Below are 17,869 nucleotides of genomic sequence, written 5' to 3'. Positions count from 1 at the left end.
CCCGCTGCTGCTTTCGACAGCCCTGTTCCCCACCTGCGAGACGTGCACTGCGAGGGCTTGCATGAGGCGTTAATGAGATGCAGGCCATTTCTTGTTTTGACTGGCTTCATGGGGAAAAAAATACAAGGAGAATCCAGTTGGGTACAACTGAAGAAAATTTGGAGGGGGTTTGTTTAATTGTAGCGACAATTTTTCCTCACTACTGTGTGGTCTGGCCTCATATGTTCCTCCTCCATCCCGTCCTTACAAGCTGAACAAAACTTGGAGAGAGGGCATGTGCCCAGGAGCAGCCCCCAGCCGTGCCATACGATGGTTACGGCAGAAAATAAGAATATTTGAGCCTCAACCCAAATCGCTGGTAACAGCAGCAATGTCCCCTTCTGGCTCCCCTGGTTCATTTCCCTTCAAGGACACATGCGCTGTCCTGGCTGGCAAAAATGAAGAAAGGTCACAGGAGCTGATTTTGCATCTGAGGAGAGGAGAATCCTGGCAAAGCTCACGCCCCGGTTTTTGGAGGGATCATGGAGAAGCGAGGTGGTCCCGAAGGCTGTGGCTGTGCTGCACACCTTGCAGCAGTGCAGTGGGGTTGAGTAACTTTACCCCCTGCAACTCCTCCTTGAGAAATGCTGTTGATTCAGGGGACACGACTGCTCCTACTTTTTCACCTTGGCACCAAGCAAGCTTTCAGAGAGGCAATTGTCAGGGCAGAGAGTGCGATTTTCCTCCAGCAGTTTGCTGCAGGGGTTCATCAGCTTTCTGGGTGTCCTGACACAACTATGTCTGTCCCGTCAGCATTCTCACCAAGGGCCCCGATAGTCCTTTTCTGGTATTATCGTCTCGCAGGTTCACGCTGTGCTGCTTTTCTACAAGGAAGGTAAAATTCAGGCTACAGGTCCATACACAGTAGGTACAGCTGTCTTCCTTGCACGAGGTGGTTTTTTTTAATTGTACTGAAGAGCATTTTGTCTGAATGACTTCAGCTTCCTAATTGTCTTCATTGCCTGGGATCATCAAACCCCCTCGGCACCTCACCAGTCCCACGGTCGCCCACAAATTCTGTCGGTAGCAATAGTCGCTTCTTCCAGATGACTGGAGGAAGATGCTGTAAAGTGTCAGGTCTGGAGGAGGTCCCCGCGGAGCCCCACCAGAAGTGCTCCTGTGTGTCACCTCCATTAGTGCCTGTCAGCCATGTGGCCCCTCAACCGTTTCACATGTTGTCTGGAGCTGTTGCAATACGCTCATTCTCCCCCAAAAGTGTTGTGTGGTGCCTCGTGTTGCCTCACCCAGGCATCGCCTCCGGGCAGCTACTGTTATCAGTCACATTTATAAACTCACCAGAAAATTAAATGAGACCTGTTTTCCATGAAATGCCGTTAACCAGCACTGATGCTCTCCCTCTTTTATTTTTGTCATACTTGAATCCCATGTCATCTTCTCTGTTGTTTGGTCTGGGACTGATGTCAGATATTTCCACCCTGTCTTTTTTTAAACACTGGCACACACTTAGACCTTTTCCAGTCCACTGGAACTTCGCTGGCACCCCTGGGGTTATTAAAAATGAATGCCAACAGGCAAACATCTCCCAGACAGCTCTTTAAGGACTTCAGGGTATAAGTTATCTGGGCTTTGCAATTTAAAATTGTTTATCCCTAACAGCTGCTGTCTGTCATTCTTCTCAGCAATGCACTGGAGAGCACTTTATCATCTTTATGTCATCTCAACATATCATCTTCTTCTTTTCAAGTACAGAACAAAAATATCAATCGAACTCTTCTGTATTATCATTAGCCATTCACCAGCTCTATCTAGAAATGAGCTAATATTATTGTAAGGACTCATTTTTCATTTCTTAATGTCTATCTTTATGGCCCATACAGGGAATCATTGAATTATTTATTGGCATGACAATTATCTGAATGTTTCCTGACATTTGAATATGTGTAATCAGCGTTGCCTTTTAGGTGCATCATTCAGATACATAATTTGAAAAACACAAATTATTCAGGATGTTTCTCAGTCACACAAATGAAAGTCAAAGTTTTCTTGCCTGGGTCATTCATCTCACCCTGATGAGGAGGGCTAAGGCACAAGAGGCACTGCTCTTTTCACTTTTACTAAGTCCAAGTTAATTGAAATGGAGAATATCCATCCCCACACAACAACGCTGCCTACAGACGGGGGATGGAGCCTGATCAGAGAGATAAAGGATTATCCTCAGATTCGGGAGACATAGATTTTGTTGCTGGCTCTGTTACTCAGTCTTCTTGTGCAAGTCACTTACCTGCCTGTGCCCCAGCTCTCCTGCCTAATAACTGGGACACACGGCTGCTTCGCCTCCTCTAGGAAGTGTTCGGGGTCCGTGGAGGAGGACACCTTCCCTGAGCTAAGCCTTCTGCCATCAAGGGGGCTTTAGAAGAGTTTGAGATGGACAGGATTAGCCTTCATTTTGTTCTTCTTTGGGTGCCACCTTGCCATTCACACTTGGAGCATCTCATTTAATTGTGATTTGCTTTTGGCTTGAAATTTATTGAAAAGCCATCCAAGGCACAGCAAGGACTGTGGGGCAAGAAAACAGAACTGTTGCTTGTTGATCTTTTAAAAAACTCCCTCGCCAGAGAGTGGGGTTTAGACCTTCACGGTTTCCACTCTCTTCGCCCCGAAAGGTAATGAGCAGAGTAAGCGGAGAGGAAAGCTGAAACCGGGAGGGAGGGATCTGGATCCAATATGTGATTTGTTCCTTGTGGAAAGACCAGCTTTGGTTCAGACCGCTCCAGCTGGTAAAACTTTCACTCTGTAAATTCAGTGTGAAACCAAATGTGTTTCTTGAAACAGATCCTTGGAGGACTTTCAAAGACACCGGTAGGTCAGATGTATCCAATTAGTAAGGGCCTGTGACAGCAGGCGAGGGCCCCGAGGGGCAGGGTGGGGAATCTTCCCAGAACATCTTGCCTGCACCGGGTTGAACTTCATTGAGGTCACCCCGTGGGTTAGAGCGTGGGGAGTTGGCGGTGGGGCTTTGGTGGCGGAGGCTTCTCTGAGCAGGGCTCGCATAGGCAGTACAGGGGATAAAGGGCAGCACGGGTTATACCGTGGTCGTGGCAGCGCGCGGGGGCTCATCGGCACATATGGTGCCCGCTGTCATCCCCACCTATGCACCTAACTGCGCGGCTTTGCGTGTAGTTATGAAATGGGAATGGAGGTATGTAGCTCTTCTTGGCTTTTTAAAGTTTCTGTCTTTGCTTGTTGCTGTTTTGTGAACATGCCTTCTCACCAAATTTTCAGCTTGACTTCTCCTTAGCCATGCTCTGTATCGTCTGGGAGGGTTTCACCTTTCATAGCATATCCCACTTCTTTCAGGAGAGCTGAAAACCAGGCTTGTTCGTGTTTAGAGTCCCTACAGGCTACGAGTCCAGGAAACTGTCTCGGTTCCCACTAATACTGGGGGAACATCCCTGATACTTGACCCTAGGTACCAAATTTTCCCTGAATCTTGGATCTCTGGGCCAGCTGTCATTACAATGCAAGGACAGTCTGAACTTACTCCACGAGGGCTGGTCACATCCCAGGGCTTGAAATGTGGCTTCTATTCATTACTTACAGCTTCCATGCTGGAGGTACTCAGTGGGTAAATTAACTAGAGGAAAGTTTCCCACAGCGTGGTAGCACCCACGGCTTTCACCCAAGAGGGTCTGGGGGCATTTTACAACTCACACGTACACACCACTGCTGTGCAGAGGCAAAGGGCAGCCCAAGGCACCGCACAAGAGAAGGGGATGCTGTTGCAGTGGGCGTCTGGACACAACTCTCCCTACTACAGGGCCTGGTAACAGCCACACGGAAGCAGAGATAGGCTTAGGCTGTAAAGCCCCAAATGAGAACTAATGAGGGGGAAGGTGGCCTGGGGTTAGGGGGTGAGATGGGACTTTCCAATATTGCTATGGGCTATCCCTAGGGAGGTCATTTTCCAAGCTGGAAAAGGGGAAAAGTAACACATCCCTACTGACTTCTGAAGGATGCTGGGGTGCTAGGCATAGTATGAAAGGACGTAGCCTTCTAGAGTGTGGATCAGGCTGAAAACTATGTTAGGAACAAAAAGACCCACATTTACCATCTATGTCCCAATTATCTGATCCTCATCCTCATCAAGCGCCAAATGTTCAATTTCAAAAACGCTGGCCAGGCAGTTCCCCATTCCTGTTCATGAGCAGCACTCGGGTGCCGACGAGCAGGGGTGTACCTGCGCTGTCAGTGGGACTTCCTTAACAGCAGTATTAATTTTGCAGCAGCTGCCAATGACATAGGAAGTACTCCAGATGTTGGGTGTTTATGAGCTGATTTATGAACAAGAGGAGGATCACAGCAGCTACCTATGGTATTGGTAAGTACACAGAGGACGGCGGCTGCCTCCAGCTTCGGCCCCTGCAGATGCACCGCGCTTTGCAGCTGTCTGTCAGTGGCAGGGTGGAGGAGGAATCAAAGTGCAGGAGCCCTTGAGGAAAGGATGAACAAGGCTTTTCATTTTAGATGGGCTTTAGGTTAGAAAAATAATAAAACCCAAACATTTTAATAGAAAGATCAGCTCTAGCATCGGTAATCTAGCCAGACAGCAGTGGGATGAGGAGAGACATAGGGAATGTTTGATGTAAAATCAAGGTCGTGCCCTGAAAATCAGACACAGACGTGGAGAGAGGTATGTGAACCATTAAAATGAAAGGAAACCTGAGACGGCTGCTCCGCCAGCTGCCAAAGACACCGCGCTCTCTGTTTGTGCACGCTGGAGCCCACTCTCCTCCACGTTTGGCAGCGTGGCAGATGCTGCATTGTGGTACCATCAGAGGAGAGGAAACCCAGAGGATAAACCAGAACTGAGCTAGGGATGTACTTAAAAAATTCCGTTCTGCTCATTAATCTAATGTGGGAGAGGGGATTCAAAGCTCTCAGAGGAGGGAAAAGTTTTGGCCCAGGGGCCTGAAGCCCTCTGCTCGCTCGCTGAGCCGACATGGGGAGCTCAGCCCTCCTCTGCCTCCTCCTCCTCCTCCCCTGGCCAGAAGCACTGGTGGGTAAGAAGGAGCTGCTCTGTCCTCAGGCATGACCAGGCAGCGGCAACTCTGCAGATGCTGCTGAAATCTGCAGTGGTTCTCCCTGGGAGAAGACCAGCAAACTCTTTATATGCGAGTTTGCACATCTCTGGAGGACCCTGAAAACTCTGCTCCTTCTCATTTATTTATGCCCAGGCAGTGGCTGAGGGACCCTGAAGCTGATAGCCATTTTACTGCTGGTTTCACCAGGCGCTGTGGCTTATCCATCACCCTTGCAGTGCCTGTTGCTGCAGCACCGGCCTCCACTGAGCTTTCTGCTCTCACTTCCCAACACGGGAAACTGGGTCCCCCAGCTCAACGCTTCCACACAGCCTTCCCACCACCCTTTGCCCAGCACCCAGCTCTGCTCCGGCAGGTGAGGGTGACAGGCTCCTGAGGAGGACAAAGCAGACACTCAGGAGGGTGCCCTGGTACCCACTGGACACGGTGATTTCTCCCACAGCTCAGGCATTTTACATGCAGGAGCACAAGCTGCATTTTCTGGTGCACCAGTGCTGGAAATCCTCCCTGCTTTCATTCCCTTAGGACTTGTGTAAAAATCTTAGCGTTGCAGATAAAAAAAGCCCCGCACACAATGCTTTTATTACACCCTGACCTCAGCATAGTTCAAGTCAACATTTTCTTTTGAATCAATATTTTCTGCTTTTTTTTTTTTTTCCAAGGAAGACAACAAAACAATCCAAAATTCCCACTGGAAAGCCCAGCAGAACTGATTTCAAGGCCCCCAGGGCAGCCACAGAGCTGGAGATAGCTCACCAGCAGCGTGAGCTAAGAAGTAATGATCTCATGAAGAGTGTTTGTCTTGGCTGTCACCCGCCTGACATGGGCACGCACCAGCTGACAGCAACTGCAACCGCACGGACCCCGCCACCGCAAGGACAGTATTAGCCCAGGCGCTCTGGGAGAGGGGCACGAGCTACCCGCTAAGAGAAAGCCGAAACTGTTTGTGTTTACACCTCGTTACTGCAGGGATCACCCAGTGCTGTTTCGAGATTCAGAGCTGCACAAACAGCAACAGGGTCGTGGAGTCGGGGTCCTGCCGGGGGCTGCCGCCTGGTGCCACCGTCTCACGTAACTCGGTGTCGCGTGGCGGGACGACGGACCATCACCGCATCCTAATGACACGCACGGCTACTGGATCCCAAGCAGTTGGGGTGGAATAGGGTTTCCGTGCCTGACTTCCAGATCAGGAAAGCCAAAACCGCAGGCGAACGTGGGAGCGGTGGCATTCAGCCACCGCAGTCCCGCCGGATTCAGCTGATGTATTCCTGAGATGCTGAGCACGTCACAGAGCATCATAAGGGATGGAGAGATGCCCCACACCGGTGGGGACCGCGCAAACACGGCCTTCGGCAGGTTTTGGCTGGATCAGGCCCTTCGGTACATGGGGCTGGGAGGCAGGAAGGTGGGAGGTGGGGAAGGCACCAAACTGCCCTCGCACCTCCGCAACTTCCCGAGTTCCCCGTGTGTCCCCGCGTGTCCCCAGAGCCACCTTGGGCTGCCTCCATCACCCACGGCCGGCCAGGAACGCTGCCTGCAGCCGAGGGACAGGATTTTCCAAGGAGCACCAGTATGAGCTTTCTTCCTCTTTGCACTTGGTCATCTAAACAAGGGCTCTGATTAAAACCAGGAGCTGTTGTACGCTCAGCCGCGTGTGGAGATCAGCCCAGCTATTTGGTCACCAAAATAAAAATTAAGATACTTAACTTTGAGCATCTGTTTTCCTGCTTTGTTCTTTTTTTAATTTTGGACGAGTCCCTGTGAGATTGGACCATTTTCCTGACAGGTCAGCACAACTAGATGCCTTAAAGCTTTCTAAAGATCGATTCGTTTATTAGATGACGGCCCAGAAAGCCGCTGGGGATGTACAGTCAGCATCCACCCTTTATGGGAAGAGGAGAGGGTGGAAGGGGAGAGGCCGCAGTTCTGATTTGCTTGGCTCAGTGCTCAGGCTTGCCGAGTTTTGCCGTATGCCGAAGCCGGGTGATTTGTGTAGCTGTGACACAAAATCATAAATCAATCCAGTTGGGCTAGGAAAGTTCACGAACCCTTACTGAACTTTTGGACGAACCTGGGTTGAGTTTCGAGCTCATAACGAAATCCGAAACCAGGCAGGCTTCAGAAGGATTTGCGTTTCATTGCAAACCTTTTGTAGAGCTTCACTAAAAAGGCGGTGATCAGGAAAACACTGGGTTTGGTTAAGAAAAAAGGTGTTTGTTTGCCTGAGAGCATTTAAATTGAGCAAGGCTGACTTTATAAAATAGTCCTACTGCAGTTAGTGAAAAGTGATTATTTTTGAAAACCGCCTCTTGCATGGCACTGTCAGGAGTTACTTCCATTTCATAGAATTGTCCAGTACAGCTAAAACACCTGCTGGGAAGAGCCTCCTTTCCCATCAGATTTTGCAGATTTTCAGAGTGGTTTCAAAACTCTTAGTTTTAAACCTACTAAATTCTGCTGATCTGTTTGAACATTCCTGCCTAATTTTTTAAACTCATTTTATAGGCATATATAATGGTGTTTCTTAAAAACACCTTAATGCAATGTTTGCAAAAGATTTCAAAGAGCACCTTCAACTCAAAAATCCCCTGTATTCTTCCCTTGAATCTGAATGCAGAAATGAAGTCAGAAAGGGCTTCCTTGTAAGGTTCACCATCGCTTTTTTAGCTGAAAGGGGCCGGGCTCTCCTGCTGCATCTCCCAAGATGGCAGACCTCTACAGAGGATTAGTTTCAGTCCAGATTTTGAATAAGCCTTTGCAGTGCTGCTTATTGCAAGTGGGTCATGGCCAATAATCAGGACATTTTAAGATAACAAGATTTCAGGTCCATTTTATTTGCCTTCTTCTGTTTGAACCTTCAGGTTTTATATTTGCAACCTCTTTCTTCCCAATGCACAGGAGTGAGAAAGCTGAGATCCTCAAGCACTCACAGGGCTGTACAGCCAGATCCTTAGGAAAACAATAAAAAAGCCACGGCTCTTTCCGAAATAGCTCAAGATTTGGCATCTGTGTCTCCAGACAACCAAATGAGTCTCTGACTCCTCTGAGCTTTGTTTCTCAGTCGTTCACAGTACAAATTAATAGAAGCTGTACCTTATCTGTTATAGTTCACAATTTATATTTAAAATATATGTATTGCACACTGAGAAACTGCTGTGGCTATCCAGTCCAATGTTCTCATTGAGTTTAGGATGACTCTTGCCTTTGGATTAAACTGAACGTGGAGCTGCTCCCAAATTAACAAAAACAAAAGAAAAGCATGCGATTTCCGTCATTTTAAACAGCAGAGATAGATACACAATAAATACTGACATTTCAGCAGCAGTTTGTAGAGGTCTGTGTCTCTTGTAAAGCAAATTGAGCTGATGCAAACAACTGACCTGTGTGGAAAAATACCAGCAAGTTCTAGCGTTCTCCTTACTGACAATGAGATGGTGATGATTTAGAGGAAAGGACGAAAAAAGGGAGGACAGTGAAGTGCTTTGCTCAGGAAGGAATAACACGACGCTCAGATTCTGAGCGGTGAATTTTATTTGGCCTGAGCAAAATTCAATTTGGAAGTTTAAGGGAATAATGAGCTGAAAATCTCTTAGCTATGTACAGCTGTCTCAACAAAACCAATGCTCTGGGCCAACTTCTGCTTCCACGGAGATGGATACACCTTGTGTAGGCTGCTGGGGGACTGGACTCCCAGGACCGAGAGCAGCATCTTGGGGTGCACTGGACCTTGCTGGACCACATCTGCATTCTTGAAAATCTTCCTTTCGACGAGTGAGTCCTGTGGGGCTCCCTGCTTCTGACCTCTGCCCGGTGCATGTAAGTCCTGAGGGTCCAAGAGAAATCACACTGGGTTTATAGACTTACGGCTGAGTTTGGAAACTGATTTGTGGCTTTAAAATATGAGGTCTCAAATATGGGAACTATTTTACTCTGTGTGCCAGGGCAGTGGATTCAAGCCTGTTTGCCAGAGGGACCCCAGGAGTAAGACTGGGAAACAAGGCAAGGCAGAGGAACAGGACTGGGCTTGATAGGTAATATATGGGAGAAAGACAACGTTGCCCCACAAAGAGGACAGGGAACATGAATTCATAATGTCAGGAGGCGAGAGACCAAGAAGAGCTGGAGAAAAAGCAATAGATGGAGGATATATCAGCTAGATATTAGGAAAACTTTTCTTATCAAGCCAAGCAAGTTGCAGGTTACTAAGAGTGCCATGGAGTCAGAGTGGGCTCAGGAGTGGCATCTAACAGAGAGCCCCACTGGCACGATATCACTGCTGCTGGCACCTGATCTGGCTCACTGTGGGCCCCAGCTTGCCATAAGTGCGTACAGCACTCCCTTATGACCTACAGCCGCAATGCCAACTCAAAGGGACTACGCACTGCATCAGAAAATCTGCAAGCCGTTGAAGCATTGGGGATTTGCTGGAGTAGAGATCAAGTCATTCTGTCACCAAGGAAATTTTGCAAGGGGTCCCATGATGCCAGTGGTGTCACAGAATCAATCACAGAGGGTTGAGGTTGGAAGAGACCTCTGGAAGTCATCTTGTCCAACACCTCTGCTCAAGCAGGGCCACCTAGAGCCAGTTGCCCAGGACCATGTCCAGATGGCTTTTGAATATCGCCAAGGATGGAGACTCCACAACCTCCCTGGGCAACCTGCAAATCAGTGGTATAAAATAGGCTTCCTGCCTGTTATACGCCCTGTGCACACTTTGATCTTGGACAAGCTCTCCATGTAAGAGGTCAGCACTTGCTCCAACATGGCCAAAGCGGAATACTCTTTGGATGCCTCTTTCATCCCAAAGCATCCATGTTTCAGTACAGCAGCATGGCTAGGAGCTGCCACTGTAATTCACCATTTTTCAGACTTGAGGTCTTCCAAGTGGAGGCAATTATTTAATTTCCTTCTATGCATGAAGGAGCCAGAGCTGTGTTTTCAACATTCAGGTGAGCTCCACTTCATCAGAAGAATAAGGAGCACCATTTCAAAGTTGCTTGCACCAGGAAAAGCTTAATATGGAGCAAATTGCTCCCAGGAAGCTGGAAGAGTGAGAACTGTGCCATGAGAAGCTGTGTGAAGAGTTATTAATTTGCTTGGGTAAAACCTTAGTGGAGAGTAAACACCCATTTGTGCTATAACTGAGAGCAGCAGCAGCAGGATCAGGAACAAGCTGAAGGTAAAACCTGCATTTCATAACTGGAGATTTTCTGCCCCCGAAAATTTGGAGTCCTGTGCACACAGGACTTTCTGAGTGCGTGCGTGCATGTGTGGTCCACAGCTCTTTGTTATATACTGTGATTTTCCCCACCCCTCTACAAAGATAAGTAGGTAGGAGGCAGCTGTTTGGATAAGTCAGCAGCAGGCGATAAGATTATAACAAAGCCATTGGACTGCAGCGAGAAGTTTCTATGCCACACTCAGGGCTTTTATCAGGGGTCTACAAATTGTCTTTGTTTTGTTTTAAGGGCTTAACTTAGCTCATCCTCAAAGCAAAATGGTCTCGTCCTTCCTGTCATCTTCCAAGATAGTGGAAGCGGTGAGATGTGTGTGTGTTCCCTGTCACTGGATATCGCCTTACAGCAGAGCCTGGAAAGAGGTTTATTAATCAGCATTTTTGGGTTTCCTTTCCTTGTTCCCCCTCCCCCCCCCGCCTGTTTTTGTTGCTTTGGCAAAGGAACCTCCATTTCCTCTTTTGCTCTGCCTAAACAAACCCGAGAACTCAGTGATGGCGTGAAATGAGTCTGTCTCAGCTAAACCAACCCTGCTGGGACCCAGGCACAGCCCTTCCCGTCCCTGTGCAACCCCAGTGCCGGCAGTGCCCACCTCCCCTGCCCCGATACCGGGGGAATCGCACACATATACGCTGTGCGTACCCTAAAAAGCCTGCAGGTCACTGGGCAGCTACTGAGTTGGTAACTCAGCTGAGGCTCATGAACTGGCTTGCAGCTACTCAGCTCTCAGCCACTGCAAAAGGGGAGAGGCTTTTGGCATGGCTGTGTTGACTCATTGGAGAAGGTGAATCAAGAGAAATAGTGTCAGAAAACTGATTGATAAAAGAAATCTTTTAGCTGGGCCTTTCAACTGCTGGAGACGTGTATGAAGGGATCGGCTTGGTAAACTCGGGGAGTTTGCTGATCGCCTTTCTGCAGCCAGTGCCTTCTTGTCAGATCTCTAGTGGCTCGCACCAGTGTGTCCTGCACCCGAGGTGGGTGCAGGCAGGTCTGGAAATCCCATGCACTACTGTATGTGTGACAAGTGCATCTGTCCTGTCACTGAGATCGTATGGCAACTAGCAGTACGTAATGTGTAGCGTTTCCTTAAAAATTGAAAGCAGTATCAAAACAAAGCAGTAGCTTCTTGGAGTTGCCCACTGCTCCTCTGGCCCTAGGGCCAACATATCTTCAGAGTTCAAAGTTGCCTTGCAAGGCCAGTCTCTGCCCCAGAAGAATTCACAGTGCATATGAACAAGACACACAAAGAATGGGAGAAAAAGGGCTCATTATTATCCTATTTATTGGCCAAGGGAACTGAAGAGGCAGAGGAACTGTGAGGTGTTCCTGATTTACTTCACGCGTGTCCCTCTTTTTCGGCAGCCAGAGGGCTTTCGACCAGTCTCCTTAGCTTACACTGGACACAGGCTCTTCTTCTGCCACCAAGACAGTCACTATGAGGTCCTTCAGAAACACTGCTGCATGTTAAATCCTCAGCCTGTCTTAGTCCACATGACATTGCAAGCATAGACAGGCTGTTTTAACCTGATTTAACCAGAGCAAAGAGGAATTGTGTAGCAGAGCAACCTTATTCCCTGCCCACCTAAATGATAGCCCAGTGTTTAACCCCGATGCGATCTGGCAAGTCCATGCTCACAATTTACTGAAAACCATCTGTTAAAAGAGCTATGCCAAACGAAACCTACCCAACACTAAATGCAAATTTTGTGAGCAAGAAGTAAATGAAATAATCGAAAAAGCTGGGGAAATGTCTAGACCGCTTAGATGGATTTATGTATTTAAGAAAGAGTTGGCTTATGCGTTCACTAACAACTCACCAACCTCAGAAGAAAATACTTTAAATCTTCTGCCTGATACGATTTTTGGCTGGGAATGAAAAGATGAAACAAAGAGAGCATCTCATTAAAAACCCCAATCCCCAGCCCTGAATAGCCCAGTAATAGTCTACAGACCACTTTAAAATTTTTAAGAACATTTCTGCCTGAGATTTACTCATGCTTATTAGACATGTAATGAAAAAGATGATTTATAACACAATCCTTATACACACAACCTTTCTTCTAGAAAACAATCCTCGTTTGTGCAGTGCTGGAAGAAGCATCTGAATCGTGAAGTGGTTTTAACTCCAGGGGAGTGAGAGGTTGACTCAGTTAAAAACCTTTCAACGCTGTTATTTTAGATCCCTAGCAAAAGGTCGCTAAAGACACGCTGAACAAAGGTGGGAGAAGATACTCCTTTTCCTGCTGTCGATGGCCCTCGAGCTCTCGAGTGTGCATGTGCCAGTGGAGAGGAGAGATGCTCCAACTTGCTCAAGTGGAGGAAGGTGCCCTCACCGATACCAGGGCAAGGGGCCGGCAGCCCCATGGAAGTCCCACACCAGATTCACTGACACACAAGGCTTTGTCCTTGCGTTTTGGTGGAGAAAGTGGTCCTAATTCATCCTAACAAGCCAGAAGGGGACTCCTGCTATGTAAGACAACCCTCAGGGATTACTGAAGAGATCTGGGAGCTCCAGCAGGGCACAGGAATAGGAAAAAAAGGCGATGAGGAAGGGTCAGGACACTGGTGAGCTCCATGGTCTTATTGCTCCCTATCTCTGCCCCTCTGAGACGGCAAGTCTGGGCCAGCCCGGGGCCTCCCTGGACATACCTGCAGAGTCCTGCTGACTCATTTTAACCAGGAAAGCGGCACTGCTCAAATCCTTGCACTGCACAAATCCCCAGGGAGAAAGGAGTGCTGAGGATGGGCTGAGTTCTTGCTGCTGTCAAAATGACGCTACGTGGGAACTTCTGCAGAATATGTATATTCATACATAAGTACATATTAAAATAGATCTAGAACCGCTTACAGATCAGCCTAAGTACAAGAAGTGACTTTTGTGCTCAAAAGCAGTGTGCTGAGAGTGTGGGGAGGGTGCAGGCTAGTTTTAAAAAGAGGGAAGTTCCTATCTTGCTTTTAGGTCACTTTTTTTTTTTTTTTTTTTTTGCATTTGTGACTATCAGTTACTGTGAATGGTAGCTTCATACTTCTGGATGGGCTTTGGCCAAGCAGCTCTGGGTGTAGATGTCAATATTTTTAATTATGAAGCAGAGAGATTGTGGTATTGGCATTCTTTAGATCTCCTGTTGCTGAGGTATAGCTATTGAGCCTCTATTAGTTCCTGTTGAAATAAGCACAAAACTACCATTACTTTCAGTAAGGTCAAGGCTGGGTCCATTGCAGACAGAGATCCATTAAGCCCTTTATGTGCTGGCCAGCCCTTCCAAAATTGGCCTGGTGTTCTTGTTGTTCATTCCTCCTGGCTGCTGTTAATCAATTAATATGTGAATTTGCAGACTCAAATGGAGACGGGATATTAATATAGACCGTGCTCTGTTTCCCTACAGGAATTCATGTAAAAGCTGTCATTAACATAATGCATATACATGAGTCCAACAGAAAGCTATTAACTTATGTATTCATCCAAGCAGGCTCAGTAAGTGCTTTACCATCAACAATCTTGCTGCACTTGAAATTAAATATGTGTGTCAAGGTTAGCGCTTCCTGGGCTGAGAAACTGAACCAGAAGAATATTAACAGATGTTAGCAATATGTGTGTGTGGGAGGGGAAGATCACACCTGAATCTAGTCAGTACCCAGCAGTATTTGGAGCCTGGAGCTAATCATCTAGAAAAAAACCCCCGCTTTTAATGAGTGCAGATGGAGTGAGTGTTCTCCACTGATGCCTTTCCCCTCTCGATACGCCCAGATGGACTTTCTGACACGGAGCAGCAGTTAAACACAGTCCGACCTTGGGCATCCAGGAACCAGCGTGGCCTCTCGCAGCAAGACAGAGCTATCTAGAGAAATGTCTCTGGCTGATACAGAATTACTTACGGTCTCCACGTCCCAGGGATGGGACAGCAATTACTGCTCCCTGTCCCCCAGACAAACCTCTTGTTGGAGGTGGGGGTGTTGAAACACTGTTCAAGGAAGCTGGTTTAAGTTTCCAAAGACATGTTCTCTTTTAATAATCCAAACAATCATTAGCTATTACACAACATGATTAAGAGAATAGGTAACTGATGTCAGGAAAATGCAGGCTTTAAACTCTGTTGGAGAAAAGAGCCTGCTCAGGTCTGAGATCAGACTTCCAGGTGTAAAAGGGAAAGCTCTGTCCAGAAGTGCTCCCAGGACTTACCAAGTGTCAGAAATCCATGGTGATCCCATATCACACACCTCATGGTATCTGAGAGAGTGTGCACGGGAATCAGGGAAGCACTCATATTTGTAAAAGGTCCAAGGAAGGGGAAATGCTATGCAAGAACTGGGAATTGGCAAAGATGACTATTGTTTAAGAAAATAAAAAAAATAGACTAATGAGACAATCTGGGAAGCAATAGGCCAGTAAGCTGGACATCTGTTCTGGGGAAAAGGCTTGGGACCCATTTCAAGGGATGTGGTAAGAGAAGGGCGACCAAACCCCGGCTTGATTAGAGGAAGCCGGCATAGGCTGAGGCACAGGAGGATCATGTCATGCTTAACTACTCCTCAGGAATTCTTTGAAGATACCACTGCCATGACAGATAAGGGCAATTTAGTGGGTAGCAGAATATTTTGATTTTCCAGAAGCATTTGACAGTTTTCCATACAGGAGATTAATGGCTTTTGTACAAAGACATTAAAGGGAAGATAAAATGGTGACTGGAATGGAAAAATAGCTTAAAAATAGGAGACAAAGGTTGGCAAAGGATGGAAGGAAGCATTTCTGACTGTTTCTAAAACTGACACCACTTCTATTTACAGTGGACCAAACGATATTTATGTTGCAACCAGTGGTAGTTTGCCACCGAAATCAGCTTTGCAGAGAGACCATGAAAATGGGTGGTCTCCTGCTTTGATCTATGTACCTGTTCAAAACAGCCTAAAAAGGGGATGGTAAATCACCTTACTGCATGAGCTGCAGCCAGACAATGGTTGGAATCGCTGCTGGGTTTAGTTACTTAGAGGGTCCAGCACAGGGACACCCTGGGGTGAGTCCCCCCATCAACCCGTGCAGAGGGGGCTGGAGGGGTCTTAGCAAGTGGCACTGCCTGCAGCCAGGCAGCGTGAGGATTCCCATCCGAGCCCCTGCCTTACTCATTGGGCCAGAATTATTTCCCTGAAAAGTGCTATGGGAAGACCTGGAAGCAGGGCTGAAGCAACCTGTTTGAAGAAGGAAAGGGGCTTTCCATAATCCGTCCAAAGCTGCATCATATGTCCATAATGATGCAGGCTTGTACAGCAGCATCCTTAGCATGTACCTGCAGCAGGATCAGGCCTCCTCCCTGTTGGGAGCATTTTAGAACTGGGTCCTGGTGGGCAAAGTGGCAGTGCTGGCCCCATGGACTGACTGCTGGTGGGATCTGCTCGAGGCCAAACAGGTCAGAGGAAGTTTAGGAGAGACCCCGTGGGCTGCAGGTCCCCAGAAGCCCTGTGCATGCATTCGTTCAGCAATGGTAACTTCCCAAATCTGTCATTCTAGTCCTAAACTAGAATGATGGGACAGCCTCCAGCCACCTCTTGTTAAACCATAGCATACTCACTACCAGGTATCGCTGTCCTCGTATTAAGCACTGCAATTGCTCCAGCTGATATGCATTGGCTTGGGGAATTAAAGGAGAGTTCATGAACAAGCATCTGATGACACGGAAAGCCACAACCAACATGCCAGAGGAAACTTGCATCTAAGTTAGCATCACATGAAGGTTTTCTCCTAGTCCTGCTCTCACTAACACGAGGGTGGGTCAGGCACAGTGCCTCTGAAATTGGTGAATGGGTCATTAAAGGGAAATCCCACGAGTTCAAAATTGGCATGTGTCTTCAAAGTCAGTAGAGTCAGGTTGTCCATTCAGCAGGAGGACATGCGGATGTATCCCGTTTTTCAAGTCTGACTACAGGGTCTGAAATTGTGTGCCCCCTTCCTCTTGGGTAGAAGTCTCTTTCATATAACCTAATGCTCTTCTGCTTTGACAGATATTTTCTTGGTCAGATCCATAGATCTAGGCCTATGTAAGAGATCCTAAAGGTGTTCAACTCCTCTCCACTGCGTACCTCTATATTTGCAGTCAAGTTGTGTTAATTGTTGAACACGAGGCACATCAGACAGTAAATCACTAAACAAAATTTTTCCCACAAGCCTTCATTATCTCTCAGTCTTAAAGGAAGCAGTCTGCAAAATAGAAAAACTTTCAGATGATTTTGCCTGAATACTCTTTCTATTCCTGTTCGGTTTTATGTGTAGCACTTTATCCTGGCTTTCAGATTGGGGGAAAAAAAGTCAGGAAAAAATATATCATGTTCGAATGCCTGTGGGGAAAACAAACAGCATTTGAAACATGTTGTTTTAAAATATAACTTCCTACCTGTAGTCTTTGTTTTTTCTGGAAGTGGCTAGAGTCCTTGATGGCACTTGAGTTCTTAAAAACTCCTTTAAAAACTTACTCAGTGAAAGTAAATCAAGATAAGGAATACATATGGTAACAATACTGTCTCCTGCTTGATTTCGACTTGTTCCAGCTGTTTGCACCACAGTGAATTGCAGGGCCGGGGACACTGTGTCCACAACTCTCTTACTGGAAGTGGCAGACAGACCACTTGGGCAGCCTGCTACATCCGTGCGAGCAGGTAAGGTAACAGATAAGGTAGCATTCGCCTTGCGGCAATCTACAGAGTTACTTCGGTGTAACAGAGGAAAATCTAGCTCCTCAAACTCCTTGAGGTTGCCATAAGAAAAGGTCATGATCAGCAAACAAAAAGAAAATAATATCTGGGTGTTCAAAGTCCTCCTGAAGTTTAATTTCTCTGCCAGAAAACCCAGCACTAAAGTTTAAGATAACATTTGGAGGGAAACAGATGTACTTGGGTGGTTTATTTGAAATAATTCTCATATCTCATAGCCTGACTTTTTAAAATCTTTCTCTTACTTGAACATTTAATGTGATTACTCCTCCCAGTAGAGCTATCATTAGTGATGCAGACAATCATCCCAAGGGAGATGTGCTTTACACTCCTGCTTGCAACTGACAAGTTGTCAAAAAAAAGTTGTATACCTGAATGCAAAAGTGTATGAACTTAAATACACTATGCTGAATTCCTTATTCAGTAATAATGTTGAGCCCTTACACAATGTTTTCTCTTGTTGCTAGATCTCTACAAAATGTGATAGCTTATTGCTTAGTTCTTTCTTCAGTGGCATAGCAAGAAAGATGCTAATGTATTTTGCCCCAAGTTACCTGCCATAAAATGACAGGCTTGGGAAGTGAACCCAGGCATCCTGTCACCCACCCTGGCACCTCACACCAGCATCTCCTGTAGGATACATTGCCTCTTACACTGTGGGGGTGTTTGGGGTAGGTCACATCATGCATGGCTTTGACCTGCGTAATGTAATTACAGCATGCAGTGTTCCTGTTTTCTCCTATCCCTTTCTTTAGTGATACTACACAAAACTGAAATGTCACCTGCCATGTAATGCATATTAATATAATGGCACTATAAGCAATAAACGCAGCTTAA

Source organism: Haliaeetus albicilla, chromosome 13 (genome assembly GCF_947461875.1).
Source record: "Haliaeetus albicilla chromosome 13, bHalAlb1.1, whole genome shotgun sequence".
In the NCBI taxonomy this organism is placed as follows: Eukaryota; Metazoa; Chordata; class Aves; order Accipitriformes; family Accipitridae; genus Haliaeetus; species Haliaeetus albicilla.
This window is presented reverse-complemented; position numbering follows the sequence as displayed.